This window comes from Protopterus annectens, chromosome 11.part0, assembly GCF_019279795.1.
Source record: "Protopterus annectens isolate FY-2018-M chromosome 11.part0, PAN1.0, whole genome shotgun sequence".
Taxonomy (NCBI): Eukaryota; Metazoa; Chordata; order Ceratodontiformes; family Protopteridae; genus Protopterus; species Protopterus annectens.
This window is the reverse complement of record NC_056745.1, coordinates 1,306,353,150-1,306,376,791: the sequence shown is the minus strand read 5'-3', so window position 1 is coordinate 1,306,376,791 and position 23,642 is coordinate 1,306,353,150. Positions and strand designations below refer to the sequence as shown.

Below are 23,642 nucleotides of genomic sequence, written 5' to 3'. Positions count from 1 at the left end.
TCTTCTGCAAGACTCCCTGATTGGGATGTGCAGGTAGGCTTCTTTTAAATCCAGTGTTGCCAGCCAGGCATCTTTGCCTAGCATAGGAAGCAACTGGTGAAGAGTTAGCATCTTGAATTTTGGAATCACCAAAAATGTGTTTAAGATAGAAAGATCCAGGATAGGACACCATGAACTGTCTTTTCTGGGTACCAGGAAAAGCCTAGAGTAAAAACCTTGTCCCTTTTCCTCTACTGGTACAGTATGAATAGCCTTCATCTGCCCCTCACCACAATTAAGAAATCCTTTATGCCAATCTCAAACTAAACCCAAACAGAACAATCAATATCATAGGGTGCTATTTCCCACCAGGGCAAAATATCACACCCCTAGAAAATCTGAGCTGGGCTGCTCACTCTCTACCCCAGGAAACCATCATTCTCGGTGAATTTGACATCAACTGGCTATCCTGTAATAACAGTCTCCCAACCATTCACCTGAATCTCCATGGGTTCACTCAACTCATTCAATCCCCTACCCGAAACAAAAACCCTAACAATCATACCTTACTTAACTGGATCCTAGTCAACAAAGCCCCTCACACCCTTACCTAGCAAACTGCTTACCCGACAGTCTTAGTGATCACTCCCCCCACTTTCCTAATTCGGCACCACACAGTCTGAAGCCCATTATCCACAGGCAAATACGGAACAAGTCCAACTTCAACCCAAACTCCCATCTCCTCCCTGCAAAAAAATTAACTGGTCACCACTATAATACTTCAACCTAGATGAGGCTGTCCACTTCAACAGTACCTTCCTCTCCATCCTAAACACCCATGCTCCTGTAAAAAATGCAAAAGTCAGATCCAGGCATGCCCCATGGTTACAAAAGACCACCAAAACCATAATGAAATCCCAGAGAAGGCCTGGGAGCACTGGCGGCTAAAACAATAACTCAGATAGGCAATCATTCCTTGAACTGTGCAATAAAGCCAAAAAAAGCTTATACAATTAGACAAATCCCTTTACTATAAATCCACCCTAAGCTCTACCAACCACAATCCTAAGCAATTCTGGTCCACTATTAATATCCTCCACCCAGGGAAGGTTGATACCCCCTCAGCTGTCCATTCCCCCTCCTCCAACAATATTGCTGAATCCTTCAACAAACACTTCACTGAAACGATAACATCTCTAAACAAACTTCCCTACAACAGCCCCCCAACTTCCAACCCTAAACCCCCCACTCCTCTTCACCTCAGTACCTCAAACATAAGACTATTGTCAAAACTTAAACCCACCACACTCGTAGCTGACGACCTCCCCTCTGAATACTTGAAAATTGCATATGATACACTAGCCTACCCAATTTCAATTCTAATCAACCGTTCATAACAGAAGGCTATGTTCCCTCGATATGGAAAATATCCCACATCATTCCCCCCCACAAAGGCACCCCCTCCACTGACATCTCCAATTGCCACCCCACTGCTATCCTCTCCCCTCTCTCCAAGATACTTGAAAAATGTATTAACACCCAGGTCTGGTCTCCAACTACCTCCTAGCTAATAATCTCCTCTCCAAAACCCAACATGGCTTCAGGGCGCATCACAGCACTACCTCCGCTCTCCATCAACAATATACTTCACCACACGGCCTCTTCTCTACTGCTGTATTTCTAGATCTCTCAAAAGCCTTTGACATGGTATCTCATGAGCTACAACTCTCCCCAACCTCTCCTTCTCAACTAGCCTGCAACTGGTTCCACAACTATATACACACAGACGCCAGCAATCCGTTATCTGGGACAACACATCACCGCACCTCCCGGTTACTCTCACCTCCCGGTTACTCTGAGTTCCCCAAGGGTCTATCCTATGCCCTCTGCTATTCTCACTTTTCACTAAACCTACATACTGCCACCACACAAGCATCTCTTATACAGTACACAGAGGACTCATCTGCTCTGCCACCACTCTACCAGAGCAACAAATCACACAAGAATCACTTCTGTAGAAAGCTGGCTATCCAGTGCTCAGCTCCTACTCAACCCAAGACCGACAAAACTTCTCCTGTTCCAACCTTCCAAAGCCAACCAAAACACCCCCCACTTCAACATTCTTGCCAAAGACAATACCATAATTTCTCCAAGACAATACCATCATCTCTCCATCAGAACACAAAATTACTTTGTGTGGAAATAAACAAACTTAGATTTGACACCCACATCTCACAATAAAAAAAGTTCACAATAAAAAAGTTCAAGAAACTTTGTGCATTACATCGAATGCCACCAATTCCTAACTAAGGCAGCTAGAATCTCCATAGCCAATTCCCAGTTTATCTTCACCCTACCATATGCATCCCCGATACTTACCAACCTTAGACAGACCTACACAAGCTGGATGCTTGTTGCAACAAAATTGCTAAATTTGCCACTGGAACCTCCTACCGCAGCTATCATTGCATCTCCCTTTAAGAACTAAACTGGCTAGAACTCCCACAGCTCCTTCACTTTAATAAACTCACCCTCGCTCAAACTTATTAACCACCCCCTTAACATCCCTTCCCTTCAAACCCTTCTCCAACCCTAAGATCAAGCAACAAAAATCAACTCACTGTTATCCAACCCAAAAACTCAGCAGGAGAAGCCATATTTTCATGTACCATATCTAAACTTTGGAACAATCTTCCACCCTCTATAACTACTCTACCTTCCAGCAGCCTTTTCAAGACTGCCCTCAAATTCCACTTAAATTTGCTCTGGCTTTGTCTGTTCTAATCCAGACTAACACCCCCACCTAGACTTAACCCAACTATACTACCGCCACTACTAACCACAGTCAGAAATAGCTAGTTGCCTTTACATACTTTAATATCTTGTCCGCCAACGTTGTTACTATTATAAAATGACAAAAAACTCCCTCAACTTGCAACATTTTCTGTATATACTGTTGATCAATAGCTTGTTACTGTATTAAAGCCAACAACCTGTAATGTTGTTTACCATTGCTGCAACTTTGTATCTCTCCTCATGTAAATGATGTGGAGCTTTTCTCCCGGTGCATCTGCTGAAAAAGGACCTGCATCCAGTTGGAATTTCCCAGTAAACAAATGTAAATAATAAATAAATGTGTAAGAGTACTTGCTTTTGAGCCTCTGTCCACTGATTTGGGGTAGATCTGGCCAACAGTTTGAGGTTGGTAACATGTGGAAGTGAAATCTGTATCCTTGGGAAAGAACCCATTTGTCCTGGGTAATGAGTTCCCAGTTTTTTGCCTGCAGAGCAATTTTTCCCCCTAAAGGAGCAGTCAGTTGAGAAGTGCTTGGAAGTTTTAAAGTCAAGTCATTGAAACAAACACAAGTGGCAGAATGCTGATAAAAGAAGTATCACTGAACACAATGTCTGCACGAACAGCAAAAACCAAAGAATTTATTAAAATGAGCGCTCGTTTAGTTCGTTTGTCGTGGCAGTGCTGCTATGGAGCAGAATCAGGAACACGCTGCAGAGGAACAGCAGCTTGGTACGCAAATTGATCTCTTTGACCTGGGACACGGAAGTCAGCAACCGAGTGGTGTCCCTTCTACCAACCGTGTCAAACCGAGTGGTGTGCTCCCTACAAACTGTTCGCAGGGTGAGTTAACCATTCTGGTTAACCTATTACTGGATAAAGTGGATTTTCTAACGCAGCAGATACAGGATGTAAGGTCGGTGAACAACAGAGCACCGGCGGGTGGAAATTCAAGTAATAATTCTACTATTACAACGAGTTCTGGGACTGGTGCAGGAGCTGTTACTCCAGGAACGGCAGCGACTGGGGGAACACGATCTAGGGCAGTTCCTCAACCTGGATCGGAAGCAAGTTCTAACATGGAAGAACGGCCGATTAATGAAGTTGTGGATAGAGGGACTAATTTCACCACAATTCCAAGCCTTGCAACTGTCTTAGCCAAGAAAGATTTTTTTCGGACTGACAATGAAGTTAACAATAGAAACGATAATCAAGGGGTGAGTAAAAACAGCACAACAGCCCTTGTTTTTCAAACCAGTTTGGATGAATTTGATTTAAAGTTATTCCGCTGTAGAAAGCTACAGCTGGAAATTTCGTACTTGCAGGAATGTATGGAAAAACACATAGTTCCGAAGGGTTTACGCCAATGGCGTTTCCCAGCTGGCTTAATTACTGGGTCTGTGTTTCACAAAGAACTCCTTGGCCTTTTTGATAAACAGGCCATAGAATTCATGGAAGCTCTTGTGAATTTCTACTCTGCTGAGATTTGTATATTACAGGATGAATTGAGTAAACTAGAATCTGTCATATTGCAACATACTGACTTTCCTAAGTTTAAATATGATTTAAGAACACTGTCCAGCATTGAGGCATCAATCACAAAGATGCTTAATAATAAAAAACACAAAATTCACAGGGACTTAAAAGAATATGAAAACAATAAAGCTTATCCACTACCACCTCCAGGGCAAGTGGCCAAGTGGAGGTTACAGACTGTGGGTACTAATGGGGACAATATTGCCAACGCTGTCCAGACGCACACTGGGAACAATGATGGAGAGGTTGACCAACCTCTTCGAAGAAGTGAACGACTAAGAAATAATAACAATGGGGGGAATAATCAGAATAATGGTGTACATTCTAATAGTCCTTTGGGAAGAGATGGGGCTGGAATTGTTGAAAATCAACAGGATTTTCACAGGAATTTGCATCCAGCGAACACAACGTCGAACAACAACATGAACAACAATCGACGGAACAACCAGAGAAGGAAAAGGGGCAACCAGCGGAGACGCTAGAGCCCCTGCATGTAGCAGATGAGGATTTATTTCATTCCTCAATACTGGCAGAACAAGGTCCTTCTATTTTGTTCAACTCTTCTAAGGACTTTAAAATTTATAATTACACTGTGCTGAACGTAAATACACATGTGGTTGATTTCCTAGCTAAGGGATTATCATTTGTTCCAGACAAACACTTTAATCTGGTCAAAACCATCATAGATTTAAAACTTTTTGTTAGGAAATTGAACCTCGCTTTCACTCTAAGGAACACCCCTTCACTCTTGAGTTCCACAAGAGTGTCGAGTGTGTTTAACCCACCCCTAACAGGAATTTTAGCTTTTTTTGAAAAATCATGTGAACTTGATTTAAGGGACTTAGCACATAGAAATCATGTGAGCAGTATGAATGACTGCAGATTTTGTCCCAATGCAAGTCCAGACGAATTATCATTTATACAAATGCTTAATGAATGTAATATCAGGGTGATGGCACCTGATAAGGGAGGGGGGTTGATTTTTATGGATCAACACGTGTATGACAACAAAATAAATCAGTTACTCAGTTCCAATTCTTATGTGCGGGCTAGTATCAATGAGGTCAATAGGGCCTACACTAAGATTAGGGAAGTATTGAGAGATTTATTTTTAGAAGGCACTATTGATCATGACACCTTACAGTACATCACAATGTCAGCACCCAGGATCCCTACCATGTTTGGCACACCGAAGATCCATAAGGACTTGATTGACCCTCCTTTTAGACCAATTGTGGACGGGAGGGGGTCAATAACCTTTGCGTGTGCCAAACTGGTTGACAGTATCTTGAAACCCTTATTAAAATCAGAGATTCAAATATGCAGGGATTCCTGGAGTTTCTTGGAAGATGTGGGAAAAATTCCCTTTGATCCATCTAACATATTTTTAGTTGTGGATATAAAAGATCTTTATACAGTGATTCCACATCAAACAGGTGTCGAATGGACAGTGGACTTTATGTTAAGGAAGGGGGCATCGATAGATTACATGCATTTAGTTGAAACCCTATTAGATTTGATTCTAACTAATAACTATTTAGTGTTTAACAATACATTCTTCCTCCAAACTACAGGAATTGCAGTGGGTTCTCCCTGTGGTTGCACTTTTGCCAACAGTGTGCTAGCACAATGGGAGAACCAATACCTATTTACTGATCCACTGTTTAAAACAAATGTCTCTTGGTACACAAGGTACCAAGATGACATGTTTTTCTTGTGGAAGGGTACAGCTAACCTAATATCAAATTTTATTGACAATATTACTAGGTCAACTAATTTTTTGGAATTCACATATTCCTTTAACCAAATGGAAGTTACGTTTTTGGACGTAAAATTAAGTAAAGATGTAATGCAGAACAAGTTAAAATCATCTATTTACAGGAAAACAACTTTTTCCAACACCTATCTGCATTTCACCAGCTCACACCCCTTCCACCAAAAGAAGAGTGTGGTCAAAGGACAATTTGTCAGGGCCGCAAGGATGGTCTCTGAACAAGATGATTTCCTCAATGAATGTGACCACATCTCTTCTATGTTCTTATTGAGGGGATACCCAAATTCATTCATTGATTCTATTCAAAGGGAAGTTATTACTAAGAGAATTAGGGCATTTTCAACCCACTCTCAGAGACGGAAGAACAGTTATTAAAACTACTTGTAATACAAATGGCAATTCTTTCAATAGCATCTCCTTTTTATTTACTTTTTGCCTAGATTATAAGGCTATCAAAAACATTTTTAATAAAAATTGGAATGTTTTGTTGGAAGATCAAGAGTTGACTAAAAGTGTGGGTGAAGCACCCAAGTTTACATACAGAAGGGGGCTAAATTTAAAGAACATGCTAGAAAGGACTAACAATAAGTCTCACAGTGTTATAAAGGGAATGAATAAATGTGGGTGTTGCCCACAGTGTAGATTTGTTTCAGTAGGTAATAGTATATGTATGGCAGGAAAAGAATATAAAATTAAAGGCAAATTCAACTGCCTATCTAGAGGAGTGGTTTATGTGGCAAAATGCAGACAATGTGCTGCATTTTACATCGGTAAAACCGATAGACCATTTAAGAAAAGAATATACGAGCATGTACACGCAATAAGTATTGGGGACATGAACAATGCCTTGGCTTAACATGTTAGCCAACATGTTGACCATTCCTTTTTGTTTTCCATTATACAACAAGTACAGCCTTCTATTAGGGGAGGGCCCTGGCAGCTTGAGCTTGAGGAACAGGAGGTCTTTTGGCAAGTACGTACTTCATCCTATATTTTCCCAGGATTAAATGAGATAGTTTCCATAAAATGTATTTTAAAATTAAAAGCTCTTAGGAGGTAGGGATTAGCATTTCATTTTCAAAAATGACTACAATGTCTTCATTATTCATTTGGTTTTTACAGTATATTTTATTTATTTTAGTTATTCAATATATATTGCATAATTATATTTATGATATTAACATCTAGGGAACAGAATTTGCGTACCATTTTCTCAGAATGTAGTTTCTCATTTGATACGATATAATATAATATATAATATTTCTTTTTAATGTTATATTTTATGTCACACACTTGTACATTTACGTATGCGTATGTATATTAATATATTAATATGTTTGCACTAGGAGTCTGTTATTAGGGCTTTTTATTTGTATTGAGCATAGTCCATGTTGGTTTTTCATTCTTGATTAATTGTTTTCAATTAATTAAACAATTCACAACTGTGTATATAAGGATATGCTTGATACTATACCATTGTCTGATGAAGGTGGAGAGAACGCTCTCTACCGAAAGCGCTCATTTTAATAAATTCTTTGGTTTTTGCTGTTCGTGCAGACATTGTGTTCAGTGATACTTCTTTTATCAGCATTCTGCCACTTGTGTTTGTTTTCAACAGTTTCACTTGGTTCTCGTTTAGTTCGCAAGTCATTGAAACAGTTTACCTTAGGGGGAGTCTTACTACTCCCTGATTTGGAAGTGGGAGCCCCCCCCCCCCCACTGCTTAGTCCTGTGCGTAACCTGGGACAGGAGCCTGGGTGTTCTGCTGGTTCTGGGTTTGGAGTGAAGGTCTGGATGAGGCAGGAGAGGACCAATTCTTAGAGGGCCAATGCCTACTAAATCTTGGAGACTGTACTTGTAGGAAATTTAACAGTTTGTACAGATTTAGCTTTTTCCTCCATCTTAAGAACTTATTCTGCTTTGTTGCCAAACAGGCGGTCCTGATTTAAGGGAGCATCCAGCAATTTAGCTTTAACATGATCTGGCAAGGATTGCTCCTTAAGCCAAGCATGCCTTCTAAGTACAGACCCAGTGACAGCAGCCCTGCAAGATGCCTCTAGTGAATCAAAAGCACACTGCAAAGTTTTCCAACTTGTTCAGCAGAATGCATTAAATTCAGTAAAATCCTTATTTTCAGCACAGTTCAGGAATCATTTTCTGTTTAAGCAATCCAATAATATGCTGCCGATACTTTAACCTATGAAACTGGCAATTTAAGGCCCTAATGGCCAAGGTTGCAGAAGTGCATACCTTCTTACCCCTTCTATCCAGCACCCTGGAGTCTCTATCAGAAGGAGTATGATTTTTGGCAGTAGTAGCCTTAATGCCCTTGGGTCCCTGTGAAATGGTCTCAGGATCTGCAGTAGGAGTTTTAAAAAGGAACTTGAGTCAAGGACCCTGTAATATCCATCAGGTTTTTTGGGAGCAGAAGGTAAAGAATCAGGGGCCAAGCTAGATTCCGAAAATGCATCAAACAAGGTCTAGTACATGAGGGATAGCTAAAGGCCTGCTGGGGCAGGAGTAAAAAATCCCTAAGACTCTCTTTAGAATCAAAGTATTCCTGGCTTTCCAAACAAAAATGCTCCTTAAGATTATGCAAGGTTTCACCAAAAGAGAAATCCTCTGGGGGGAAGCAAAGGGAATAGAGTCCTCTGCATCAGAATCCTCATAGGTAGATAAGGGTAAATCCTGGTCATCAGAGGAGACAAATTTCAGAATCCTGGTCAGAAGTATCATTCAGTCCTAGGTCTCAGAGAGAAGGTTGGCTTCCCCTAATTAAAGTAAGGTCTTCAGCCATTCTTATTTGTTTTTTAGGCATAAAGGCCTGACCATGTGGTCTAGGCATCGTTTTCTAGGCATGGTTCAAGATTTAGGCCCTGAAGAGGAAGATGGCATTGGTTTAATACGCAAGTCAGTAGGCCTGAATACACCCTCAGAAGCCGGTGCCTGCACAGCGGCTCCAGACCTATCCAAGGTAGAGGCATCAGCACGTTCCACAGTTGAAGCATCTCGCAGCATACTGGACTCTGAATGGGTCTCAGTAGAGGCCTGCGAATCTGATGCAATGGATATCAAGGGCTGCGAAAGCAACTCACCGAGTACCAGCGAACTGGCGACTGATTTAAGTGTCGGCAGCTTTGGACCTAGGCGGCCCGTCTTTATCTTTGCGTTTTTTCAGCAGGTCGGTAGTCTGATGGCTAACCAAAGACATATCTAAGTAATTGAACAGAGTACCAAAATTAGAAGCATAAATATACAGACTATGAATAGGTCATTGCTTAAATAAGTCAAAAAAACGACAGCGAGGTACGTCATGGTCAGGGCCTAGGCAAGGAATACAGTATGAATGAAAATCTAGGTATTTGCTTTCTACAAGAAATACAATTATTGACTTTTACTGACATCGGTTTAGAGCAAGAAAGAGTTTCCCCAATGGGATACTTAGGTTTAGTTTAAGACTTCTGTTCTGAAACTCGAAAACAAAAATTTCAGGAGTCGGCTGACCGGCACTCGCGAACTGCTTCGGCTTCGGGCACCGCACGGCAAGAGACTGATGTAATGGCACTGGCTGCATGCTTTATACCCCCGACTACCTGATGTCACAGAAGATGAGACAGCAACTGACGCAGGACCCAAGACTTTGATAATCAGGCAGACTGAGGGCTACTGCAAGCAGATAACCCAAATGTGATGACGGCAACAGTAAAACACAAAGAACATCAAGACTGGAGACAGCATACAGACTTGTGGGACTTCTTTATTTATGAAGGTAATGATTCCAAGTTGCATGAAAAAAGCAGCTGTTAGATAGGGAGTCAGGGAACCATTTAGCAGCCTATGGGTTAACTCCTGCTCTTAAGAGGGAGACAGAGGGAGTGGTCCGCAGTACTCAACACCTTGGTCAGATCAATGAAAATTGTCCCTGCGAGTGACTTTTTTCATATTTAGAAGAACGTCCTCTTTTAATGTGTACATTGCAGTCATGGAGTTTGTCTACGACAGAATTCTTGCTGACAGGGTGCTAATTTCAGTTTGGTAGTTGGTAAATTAGCAGGATTGACATGGATCAAAACTACTTGTATGTGGAATGGTTATTAGTTTTATAAATGGGTCTAACATCGAGTAGTTTCCATTTAGGAGGCATGGCTCTCAAAGAGGAATGGGTTAGAGAGATGTTTGGGAGGGGTAAAGATGTGTTTTTTGCACAGCAAGATAAACCAGGGGTGGAGGCCACAACTTGTAGGTGGGGCATCTGAGGGAATGCTATCGAGGATTTTGGCAATAGCTTTTTTGGTAATGGATTTTGGCAATAGCTTTTTTGGTAATGGCTTTGATTAAGAAGGGAATCAACAAAAATTGACATTCTTCTTGTTCTAAGAAGGGTGAATGCTTGGAAGAGTGGAGAACTCTACCAAATATCTGGAGCAAGAGTTCCAGAAGCAGGACAGTAGCATTGTACAGGGAGCATTTCTGAGAAGCTGCCAGTCACATAGCTGGCAAAGCTCTAGAACTTCTTTGAGTTATAGAGTTGAATACAGTATACAGGGCAGGTTTGTGTTGTCTAATGTTTTTAGTTCAAGGCAAAAAACCAATCCCTTGATAGAAGTTGGTTTCTTATGGGTTAGTCTCATTGAAAATGTGCATTCAATTATGACTTTGTAGACTTTCAGTGAGACCAATGGTAAAGAATTAAAGCCTGGTGACAATGAAAATGTGGCACTGGAGCTAACCGCACCTTGACAGAACTTCTGGAGTCGATCTGTGCAGGCATTCAAGGACCAAAATGGATCCCTTCTGTGCTCCCATTCTATTTGGCTATAGCACACATGGAAAAATAAGTCTACTCAACCTTGTGCAGGTTACGCTTCTGAGAGAAAAATATTGAATTACACAGTGAAAAATGTACATAACTGCTTAACTTTTCCACCTACAGTAGAGTGGGTGGAGGGGCGCGAGGCAGAGTGGGCACTAGTGATTTTATATCTTGCCTGACAGACAAGCCTGCAGTTCCCCGTACATGCTATAAAAGTCCAGTGGATCCTCTCCTACTAGGATAGGACAGGCTCGAATGTGGAGAACCCATGGCATACACATCTGAGGGAGATACACGTGCAAATACTTGGGGTACAGCATAAAGCACTTAAAAATCACCATACTACTACTGTATTGGCTACAATCTATTTTACAACCAATGCTAGAGCTATACTGATGCCAATAGGAAATTATGCTGTATTGGCTAGTACTAAAGTTGAAGCATATAAATGGAACTAAAACTGATGCAGTATTAAACACCTTGTTGCGGAGTAACTTGGCATTGATACAAATGCCAAACAGGTTTGTACCAAGACTAGAATAAAAGCACCAGGTACTCACCATTTATGCAGAGACCATTCGCAAAGCCTGTGTCAGCAACATGCACAGTGAAACTATTCTGTTGCATCAATACCAGAATATATGGTACAGAGCCAAGTGCCAGCACTAACACTTCTGGCATGGGGAGAAATCTAGTAGTGCTAGACAAGGTAGCACATCTCTCCAACTTGCTTGTTTTTCTATTTTAAATGAGGGGAAGGCTCAGCATGTGAAGAATGAAAAGCTTTAAATAAACCTAGAGAAAAGCCTAGCCAATCCTAGTCCGCATTAGAAACAAATACCCAATCTTACCTTTCATTTTCATGGGCGACACCCTCCACCAGAAAAACAGCAGGTTGAATGATGGGTCCCCTCCCTTGTAGTGAAGCTCCTCAGAGTGGCCTAAAGGATCATCACCCTTTCCCTACGGCCACAATAGTGGTTCTGTCTTACCAGACAATAACTGAACAGCTGGCACAGGATGAGCCTGCCTCAGTCTTTAGTGGCTTCCTGAGGAGCAGTACCAAATGAAACCAGAAACTGATTGAGCAGACAAAAAAAAAACAGCCATAGAAGAGTCATCCATCAGTGGCCAAAGTGAGGGGAAAGACCAACCACCCAGACAATTTTTAATCTTCTTACAGCTCGAGGAGGAGACACCTGAGTGACTGAGACCCAGGTCCATGTTTGAGTGACTGGAACCCAGATCCATGTCCTTACCACAAAAGGTGTCTGTCAAGAGGAGCTCTTACCTCCTGACAGCAACTAAGTTTTGCGGTAATATTTTTAGTGACAAATAGTAAAAACTATTTCACCTCACGAAATATGATAAAGGATTCCCCACAATGACCAAAGATTGCCTTTCTACTGAAAAAAGTATCTGACAAGCAACAGTGTAGGACAGTCTCAGAAACAGCTCGACAGGAAAAAGATGTTACAAGGGAAACATTTTTAATGACAGGCCCCCAAAATCACAAGTGCTAGTCCCTAGCATCAAATTTTGATCAAACAAAACGTCACAAAAATTAGTCACAAAAATCAATCTGAAAGACCTTTACCACAAGAAGTCATAAACAACTTATCAGGTGTGAAGTAAAATTTGTAATGATAATCCCTAGAAACAGCAATTCTAGCCTTTAGAAAATATCAGACAGAAAAGCAATTTTCTTTACAAAAGATGAAGTGGAAGGCATTCCTCAACAGGGTAAATGCTAGCTGACCAATAACTCAAAGCACAAATGAAAGATTGCACTTTGACAGGAAGAAAGTCCTGAAGTTTTGGCATCCTAGCCACTAATTTTATGGTGCTCTCATCAGGACCTTCAGTGGCTATGGAGCATAAAAAGGTGCCCTAAACGTTTGGAAGCTGGCTGACTGGTCCAGTGTTTGGCAGGACATCTCATATAGCTTAGACTACAGCCAACAGTGATCTAATGAACATAAACTTACAGTAAACTCTTAACCAGCACCCATGGGGATTGCTAGATGCCTGATAACTGTAGTTTCTGGTTGCTTGAGTTGCTATTAAAACCAGGCCTGACTAATACTGTACCCTATACTACTGGTTTGGTTTGACTTGTTCTCAGATTAGAGAGAGGGAATTTGTGCCCATCTTCTTTTTTTAAAATGTCAAACTCTAAAAAATGTAAGGTACGTTTCTGTGGGAATAAAGTGCAAAACTAATGCTCCTTATAAAACAGTCCAAATATAGCCCCAACCATTCTCACTTTCCTAATTACGTGACTTCTTTCAGCTTTTCCCAGTTAGAGGTAGCCACAGCGGAACTCAATGATTGGTAGTAGATTTTTATGGTGCTGAGGTGCCAGCGCGACGCCCAACCTTCAACGAAGGCACGCCCATTCACACATCTTTCGAACGAACGCCACAGGGAGGATATGCAGACTCCACACAGAAGGCGCTCCAGTTGAGAAGCGACTCCTCAGTCTTAAATGCAACATTTTTGAGTAGCTCAATGAAATATAGTACAAGTTAGTAATAAACAACCACATTCCCCCTTTCCAATATTTTTGCAGTTAACCCTTTTCATTAAAGGTAATATTACAGTACCTTTTTCAATGTTATATCCAAGCCTGTGTCTATGTCTAATAAATGTTCACTGTATATACCCCCTTGTAAGCTATGTAAATGCTCAGTTTCTAAGTTATGTTTATGTAAGCTATTGTACATTTCTCACTCGTATATATATTTTGCATTCTTTGATATTGTGTAACCGTATTTTATGTGCATGTCAAAACTGTTATTAATGTGGCGCTTTTCTCTACAGGCCTCAGCTGGAAAAAGGTTTGTCCAACTCGGACTTTTCCAGTAAACAAGAGACAGAAGGCAGATACATTTCTTTTTATCATCTTGTGGCCCCACACTCCATATATCATGTACATTGAGTCAAGGAGCCCATATGTCATTAAGTTGTTGCTGATAAATCAAACTGAACAAAGAAAAAAAAAAAACTGGAGTACAACGACTCATTTTTGAATCCTATACCAACTAATCTTAAAATACAAAGGATTAAATCAAAAAGTTCAAATATTAAAACAATCTTCTCAATTCAGAAATTACTCTTGCTGCCTATATTTCAATCTATAATCATCTTAATTTGCTCACTGGTGGTATCATATACATTTAGCAGTTTTCATTTTTATACAGGTTGTTAGGCTTGGGATTTTTCTAAACAAGGATTTTATTTCTGCTGCTGCTGAAACTTAATTTCTATACTCTACTTTGTGGATTCACTGAAACAAACACACAAGTATATATTTTGTCATGGATGGAATTGGGGCTTAAACTGCTTAAGGATTCTCTTTATAGTATTAGTATGCAAGTTTACTACTTGTCTATACGGGTTAAATATGATGCTAGTTTTTAAGGTAATGCTGCATTGGATTCCAAATAATGCTAATCTTACCTCCTCCAAGAACAATGCACATTTCCTGAGTTCGGTACAATGCTTTTTGTAAATTAAAATGCAGACATTTTACATACCTTCTGGCACTGTCCATACATCCAAAAGGTATAAGAAGTTTGAGCTATTGCAATTTCGTTTGATAAGGCAATCTTGAAAACTTCTAAATTATATAAATTCATTTCAAGCTCAAGTAAATGTTAAGTCACTAGTCTAAAATGTCAATCAAGTATCTGAGAGCTTGTATGTACTAACTGGTACATTTCCCGGAAACTATTTTTCAAATTGTAACTTCATGACTGCTACTGGCATTAGCTGGTATTACTTTACTATGACCGAAATTAGACAACCTCCATCTTTGGTGAGCTGCACTTGTTAAAATCAGGACTCGCGTGTACAGATATTTTCTATATGTTAATCAAACATATTACTTAGTGCTATATGCTGTTTTCCCCACTTAAGACACAATTTCAGACTGTTCTGTTGACGGTGAACAGCTGTCAAGTTTTTTTTTGAACTTTTGAACTATCTGCAGTTTAGTCAGAGTATTTTTTTTTCTCAAAAATGTTATTTTTCTATAGGACTTTTGAAATATAAAAAAAGACAGAGATGCAGTGAAAATGAAATTTGGATTACTTGCCTCTGCAAGGCCCCGATACCAACCTTTTTCTTTTAAGGTTTAGGGAATCCCAGAGTAGATTAGACCCAAGACTAGGGTATGAAATTGAAAAGAAAAAGCTGGCTTGCTAGGATGAATTCTTATACATCACTGCCACTACCTTCCTTGGTTGTTATGAAGACCATCAAGTGCTTCAAAACAAGGTAATTTATGCATGTCATCCTACAGGGTATCAACTGCCATCTAGGGAGCCTAATATCTTACGCAATTATTCTCTGCTCCTGAACAGTCATCCTATAGAAGCTAGAAGACCAAGGTGTCAGAACAGAACTTATCTGGCAGAAGGACCCTTGAATCACGAACCTCATGGTGCCCACTGTCAGAGCCCAAAAGCCACTGAATCAATACATCTACCTGGAAAAATCTCTCCAGCAGAGACTTTGGAAAGTTTAAGCACACAAACTGCTAGCAGTATTAACCATCTAAAATAACAAGGGTAAACCTTGTTGTTCTGTAGGAGCATCCAGAGGTCACCAAGTGTTAAGACAACAGAGTGGTAGAGATGGAATATCCTGTTGAGCGCCCTGCTCCTTTGAACTCAGGCAAATGGAACCAAATATCACTGGGCTCAGCAGTCATCCTATCTTTTGCCTCGCATAACCAGAGATTAGGAAAATGGAACCCCAAACTCATTTCAGCACAGCTTAATACCCATTGTGGCTTGACTTGAAAACATATTTAGGAACAAATATATGCCTGACATTTAGTCCATTACAGCAAACCACAGAACTCTGAAAACAGCCATCATATGGTCAAGCATGGAGTCAAAGAAATCTTGCTAAAAGTATAGCAATCCATAAGAACTTTACAAACGTAGTGTGGGAAAGATTACCATCCCAATACCAGTTCTGAACTTATACATTGTGTGGTGATGAGACAGAAGAATGAATTATATACTCAATGTTAAATGGAAATGCATCAAAGATCAACATTCCTTAGCTTAAGAAATATCAAAGCAAGGAACCCTATCCAACAATGACCCAAGAAAGAATCAGCCTCAGGGCACTGGCCAGTTGCACCAAAAAGCTATACAAACTCAGTTATATCAAAAAGAAATGTTTCACACTACTGGAAGTAGTACAGCACCCAATCCATCCACCCCCTGTCCCTCTCCAAAAGCATACTTGCTTTCTACTTGCACAACAACCAAGTGGCCAGATATGGGACACATCCACTCCTCCTCCTCATTCAGGTCCTGTTTATGTGCCCTTCCCCCAATGCTCCTTCCAAAAACATTTGGGTCCTATTGCAAACTTGCTACAGTTTAGACTACACAGACTGCTACAATTGCCCCTCCCACCTTACCGTAGCTATGCTACTGCTATAGATTATATATTTACTTGGAAGATCTGCCTGGAGTGTGGTGTGGGGACTCAGCATTCTCTTCCCCATGCAGGATATGCCAAGTAACACCAACTAATGGCCTCTAACAGATTCATTCCCCAGACTTCAGATACTCATACACAACTGCACTGTGGGCCATTTCCATTTGCTAGATATAAGCTTATACCTACATGGAGGAGACCAGAGACAGTGTGTAGAAGGTATTCCTAGCAAAGATCTAGTACCTCAGAGTACACCTGATGGTTGTGGGATGCTGACAGCAGAGTAGCAAAGAGAGTGTTATTCCACACAAAGTCTCATCCACAGGACAAAGAGCTAAATTGATCAAGTCTGCCTGCCCATTGAAAGCAAAAGGACCTTAAAAATGGTGCACTTAAGGACTGAGAAAATTTATTTTTACTTTTAAATTTGCTTACTGAGATACAGCACTTATTTACATGAGCCAATTTTATGTTCAGGCCATACAAACAGTATATGGAAACGTACTATGGGCATAGGCTATAACCAGTGCAAATCTAAAAATCACATTTAGTACGCTAGTGAAAGGAGAAAAAAAACACATTGGTAAGTACAGACATTAAAAATGCAGAGAAAGGATAGAATGAATGGAGTACAAGAGAGAAATTTAAAAAAAAAAAAAAAAAAAAAAAAAGGTATATAAAAACCGAAAGCAAGTCAAAAACTGCGGTACAAGGCCAAAGTAGAGAGAATAAGTTTGGAGAGGGTACAATGCAAAAGTATGAAATCTAATACAGAGAAAAGACAGTGTGGCCTAAATATTGCTGGAGAATCCATTTGTTATGCAACATGACCTGTAACAAAACTGTTACGACTGAAGATGGGCATTGAGCTGCGACAAATATTCAGTACGAGACAAATTCCTTGACGTTGGCATGCATGGATTTCCTGTGCATGGGAGCTACAGCAGGAAAGCTGTGGTTAGTACAGCAGTCATAGGTGCAAATACTGGACCCGAATGCATGTCGTCAGGTTATAAAAGGAGATTGGAACTTCTATGCAAGCCTTGCATCTGGTGGTGGTGTTAATAAGCAGCTGTCAGAGGCATTTTCTGCTATTCATAATTGAAAGACTGGTCAAACCAGTTGGTAATTTATTTAAAACAGGTGGTTGTTTCAGTAAGTTCATTGTTGAGACAATTTGCCAAGAGCTAGTGAACATGGGAAAGTTTTGTTTAGTTACAAATGGCTTAGTATTTAGGAGTATTTTTTTTTGATCCAGCTGGAGAATGTGGGAGGCCTTGAAGGTGGAGTTTGGAAGGGGCCAAATTGAGTAAGACACATTAAAACACATATAATTTAAGTGGCAGATGGTAGTGGTCCATGGGAAGTTTATGATGACTAAAAGGAGAAAAGGGCAGGGGCTAAAAGGGATTCAAGGGACTCCTTTAACAAATCAGAAGGCTAGAGGGAGGATCAAATCTCAACTCTGAGTGTTGGTTGGGCAGAAAAAAAAAAGTCTTAAAATTAGAGGGAGATACCAGGGCTCACACCAAGGGAGCAGCACGTGATTAAGTAAGCGAGTGGTTCACAAAGTCAAATCTCCTGTCAAGGTCTTTGAATATTGTACTAGTGAGAGTCCCTTTTATCCATGTTGGATAAAATTCCATCAGTAAAAGATCACAGTACCATCATTTTACTCCTCCTACATGGGCCAGACCTAAAATCAGTATTGTTTAAGGGACAGAAGAGTGTACTGCTTGATGTAAACAGGGAGATGGATTCACACACTCAAGAATCCAAATCTTTAACTGTTGACCGACCAACCACAAATGTAAATAAAAATGCAGACAGATCCACTGTATGGTACCAATGAAGGCTGTCCTCAGCTTGTTGTAATCCAAAAATAAGCGACACTGAGCGTATACTAAATCAATAATATACAAAGAAAGACATGACATACAGATTTAGAGTGCTTTCATCTCACTCATGGAGACTTCAACAGAATCGATTCTTTGTATATTAAAAAGATTTAGTATACGCTCAGTGTCGCTTATTTTTGGATTACAACAAGTGGACAGCCTTCATTGGTACCATATAGCGGATCTGTCTGCATTTTCAAGAATCTTCCCAAGTACTAGAATAGTTGAGATAGGGTGACAGTGTTTACGGTTGTTTAAGCAAGGACCCGATTATAATATTCGCTCCATTTTAAAGAAGGTTAGTGATGCAGAGGGAATATTTTTAGTATTAGAGGAATTGTGATGTAGTCTTTACTGTAGCAGATTAACTATGTGATGTAGTCTTTACTGTAGCAGATTAACTATGGGAGTAATTTATCAGACCTTATGGGTCTGTCTGTAGGAATTTGGTTAGGAACGTACTCAATACCTTTGAAGTGAATCTATTTGAAGCAAAAGAGGAGTATAAAAGGGAAGGAAGATTGGTGGTTTTAGGCTGAGGAATAGGAAGAGATACAGGATAGATTACTGAAGTCTTAAAAATAAATAAATCGAAGGAGGCAAAACATTTGTAATGAGACGAATGGTGCCAAAGAGTGGGTTTGGGGGGCATTTTACACATGGTGAGCAGAATTACTTCATACTAGAAGTGTTTGGGCTTATGTAACAGATTGGTGTTGAAAGCCATGGTTTAATTATTTGCAGCCATGACTTGCTTGTTTGATGTTATGAACAGCAGTGAACTTTTGTCTAGTATCTGGAGTTGGGCATACTTTCCAGTCAATCCAAGCTTTTTTCCGAGTTGTAGAAGGGTTTTTATTTATTTTTTTTTTACTTTTCATTTTTCTCTGCAAGACAAATGTGTTTATTCAACTTGTATAGCCTGGAAACAAAGAAAACTTTGGTCTTGAAAATGGAGAACAGAGGTTAAAGTTTCGATACCCGAGATGGGATCTTGAGAGTAAAGGATGGGAGATTGATCACAAAATGAAAAAAAAAAAAAAAAAAAAAGAGTGTGCCTGCCCGATGTTGACATTTTGGATGAAAGAAATACGCATATTTTGAACTATACAGTTATAGCACAAGCAGAAAATTATGATTCCCTTCACTATCAAGGATCAACATCAGAGGTTGGGCAATGGGGGGGGGGGGGTCTTAAAAACGAAAGACCAGCACTGGTAGAGATTTTAGTAGAATCTAGAACAGAAGCTGCCATTAAAAAAGCAATAATTAGTAAATCATATAAAATACTGCATGATAAACTACGATCAGATTAGAAAGGATTGGAAGAGACTGGATAAGCAATTTAGAATGAAACAATGGGAGGATATATGCATGTCACCTAAATATGCAACAAAAATCTAGAAAAACTTACGATTTTTGCTTGGAAATATTTACAGAGATAGTTTTATACCACAAGACTCCAGAGAATTTTTCCTCAGGTAGACAGCAAGTGTTGGAGGTGCAACAGGGAAGAAAGAGGTAATTGGGAGCATATTTTCTGGGACTGCTGTGAGCTGGGGGACTTTAAGGATTCCCTGCAGGATGCACTGTCAGATGCTGTATGGGTACATTGGTGTGACGAGGGAGATGATTTTTTTTATGCTATGACAGAATTGGAATTGCCTAGACATAGTAAGGCCATGCTGTGTCTATTTATGGTAGCTACTAAAAAAGCTATTACTAGAAAATGAAATCAAAATCTAAACTAGCTATTCTAGTAGAAGTAGTAGTAGTGAATATAGTAACGGATAAAACTGGAACAGAGATCTTTAGAAAAGGCCAAGAGCAAACTACACAGGAAAATTGGAATTGTAGGAACAATAAATACAGGGGAGGAATGAGGTTTAAAAGAAGGCAGGAGTTAAAATGAGCTGTGCACTGTTTGACTGAAAAATGATTGGGTAAATAAGTGATGTATAAATGTTTGCAACTGGGAGTGTTAATATGGTTTGTGATGCAAAAATGCTTGCAACTAGTATTGTGTGCCAGTGTGGTTTGTCTTCATTTTTACAAAGGTATGATTGCCTGTAATGGTTTAATAATTTTTTTTTTTTAAAGAAAGGATAGGAATTGAATGTACGTAATGCTGCTTTTGTTATATAATATATAGCAATATATCTGACGTATGTAAAACATTAACTTAATACAATTCGATTACTTTTATATAAATGTAAAATTTGCCTGTGTCACAAGTGATAATTCAATACCACCCAACTCTACAACCTGTGAGAGATGCACTTATCTAGCCAAACTGGAGGTAAAGCTCTCTCCAACCAAGACTGAACTTGACAGTCATGAGAAGGTAAACATTTGCACCACATTCAGTCTCACTAAATCTATATGACCAAAATCGCACATAGTAACAAAAACATTCGCAGAGGCTCTCAATAATAATCTGTATAAGCAACAGAGACCTCCCAAAGCAGAAACGCAAGCAACCTCCATCCCCCAGCACAACCCAAATGACAGAGCCCATAGACTCAGTGTGCCACTCAACCACAGCCATTAAGGCAAAACAAAGTACCCAACACACTAGTCATAGGTGACTATAGTCAGGCACACTGATGTCCCACTCACCAGGCTAAACAAGAAGGTTACTGTCAGGTGCCTGTCTGGTGCCAGGATCCACTACATAATCCACGTGCTCTGGTCACTTCACAACAAGTACAAATATGATGCTGTCATTGTCCATGTTGGTGTGAATTACCTGAGACGTACCTCCCTGGACTACATGAAGAGAGATATGGAAGAGCTCTCCGATCTTGTAGCCCAGGCAGGTATGACCCTAGTCCCGAGTAGCATTCTGCCATCGCCCAGAATGAAACCACGGTACAAGGACAAAATGACTGACTTCAACAATTGGCTAAGCTTCTGGTGTCAGTCTAAGGGGATCCAGTATCTGCTTGGGATGACATTGTCGACAGACCATGATGCTTTGCCACAGAGGGCCTGCACTTGTCACCGCTGGGATTCTGGATAATGGTTAAGGCTCTTGCTACCCCTATAGTGCCTTTTTTAGGCAGGGTTCAAACAAATTCACCACCATAACAGGAACAGGCAAGCAAAAACTGAGGGTAATGCTACTCAATGCTAGAAGTCTAGATCTCAAAATGCACTCACTCGAGGCCCTCCTTAAAATGGAGAAAATATAGACATCTGTGCAGTGACGGAGACCTGGTTCAAGGCTCCAGAGAGCACCCCTGCACTGCCAGGCTACAACTCATACCACACTTCGGCCATGTAACCTGGACCGAAACACCAAAGGCAGAGGTGTGCCCATATTCATTAAGGATATCCACACCTTCAGGCTAGTTGCTCAGCATAATGCATCCGAGGTTATCCCAGTGCAACTAACTCTGGGCAAAACTGCAATCCAAATTGTAGCTTGCTACAGGATCCCCCACCATGCCTCAGGATTCCCACTCCTCTTTTCTTGATGTACTGGAAAATATTAGGGTTCAACCAAACACCCTAATAATGGGTGAATTCAACTACCCCACCATTAACTGGGAAAACTACTAAGTGTACCAACCCCTTAGCTCAACACTTAACTCCAATGCCCTAGATCAACTTATCCACACCCCCACCAGGGGCAACAATATCCTAGACCTAGTTATTACCAACATGAGTGACCGGTGTTCCACACCTGAAATCAACTCCTCATTGGTCTGACATGACCATAAGCTTATCACCCTTGATATCCACATCTCACCCCCATTAAGGTAACCACAGTAAAAAATTTCTCCAAAGCCAACTTCATGCTTCCCAAGACAGAAGTGGTGAACTTCATGACACCCATGCAGATGGACAACACAGTTACAACTGCTGAATCCTACACAAATGCACTCTAAGCACTTGCACGAGTGCATGGATAGTGTTTTCCCAAACAGAACCAAGATGCTCTCCTCCAAATAAAAGGAAGCCAATCTGGTGGTCCCCTGCCATAAACCGTACAACAGAAGGAAGAAACGGTTGCAAGAGAGTAAAATCCCATGAGTGGAGGAGCTCCCTGGTCAGCCTCAGTAAGAAGCTGAGATCCCTTGCAAGATCCTCCAAAGCTAGCTACGAAAACAAAATATCCACCAAATCCAAGGACAACCACAAAGCATTCTATAGCTATGTCAAGAATCTAGATGGCAATACCCAGATCTGCTCGGAGTTGCAGCACAAAGGCACGAAAGTTACAGAACAAACCGATATTGCCAACATCCTGGCAGATAGGTTTAGTGCTAACTTTACCCCCCCTCACCCCCTAGTCCAACTTTACCCCCCTCTCACCCCCTAGTCCTCTCACCCCCTAGTGCTAACTTTACCCCCCTCTCACCCCCTAAAGGGCCCATATCTATACAGGGAGAATGCAGAGTCCCTGTAATCACAACTACGCAGGTAAAAGCTGCACTCTCTAAAGCCAAAAACACAGCATCCATGGGACATCCCAGGCTGCGTTTTACACGAACTTCAGAACGAACTGGCTCCCCACTTGAGCACCATGTTCAATAATAGCCTCGCATCAGGCTTTGTGCCAACTGAATGTCGCACAGCAACAGTTACTCCACAAAGGGGGAGCCATCACTGATCCCGGGAACTATCTACCTATTAGCCTGACGAGCCTGGTCTGCAAGGCCATGGAAATCATCATCATGGAACTCAAAAAGACATTGGTAACCTCCAAACTCTGGATCCCACCCAGTTCAGGTTTGTGAAAGGCAAATCATGCCTCCTGAACCTGATAGACTTCTTTGAGGCGGTCACCAAAGCAGTGGATGAGGGTAAGGTGGTTCACACAGTATCTTGACCTCGCCAAGACTTTTGACACCATTCCCCATTCTGGAATTATAGCTAAACTCCCTAAACTAGGCATAAATCCCTACGTCACAAGATAGGTTGCCAACTGGCTCACTGATAGAACCCACACTGTAAAATATGCAGACTCCAAATGTGACCTCAAAGCAGTGACAAGTGGAGTACCACAGGGTTCTGTCCTGGGACCTCTCCTGTTTGGTATCTACTTCTCTGAAGTACAGGCCAACACAGAAGGCCTCTGGCTAACTAAGTTCGCAGAGGACTGCAAACTAGGAGCCATAGTCAAGTCCCCAAATGATGGACATCCTGCAGAAGGGCCTCAATGAGACAGATGCCTGGTGTCAGAGCCATGGCCTCAAGCTCAATGCCAAAAAGTGTAGGGTCATCCCCTTTGGTAAAAACTCTGTACCCATGAACTACCACATAGGCAGCAATATACTTAACACCGAGTGCGTGATAAGAGACCTTGGGACCCAGGTGGACAGTAGTCTCTCCTTTGATAATCACATCGCCACAGTAATCAGGAAGTCCTTCTACTTG

The 23,642-nt window shown here is 40.9% G+C and overlaps 1 protein-coding gene across 2 annotated transcripts in view; it reads right to left on the bottom strand.

Annotated features, from left to right (window-relative positions):
• CALU (calumenin) overlaps positions 1–23,642 on the bottom strand; it is a 450,302-nt gene that overhangs the window by 259,666 nt on the left and 166,994 nt on the right. The gene's annotated exons all lie outside the window — the stretch shown is intronic.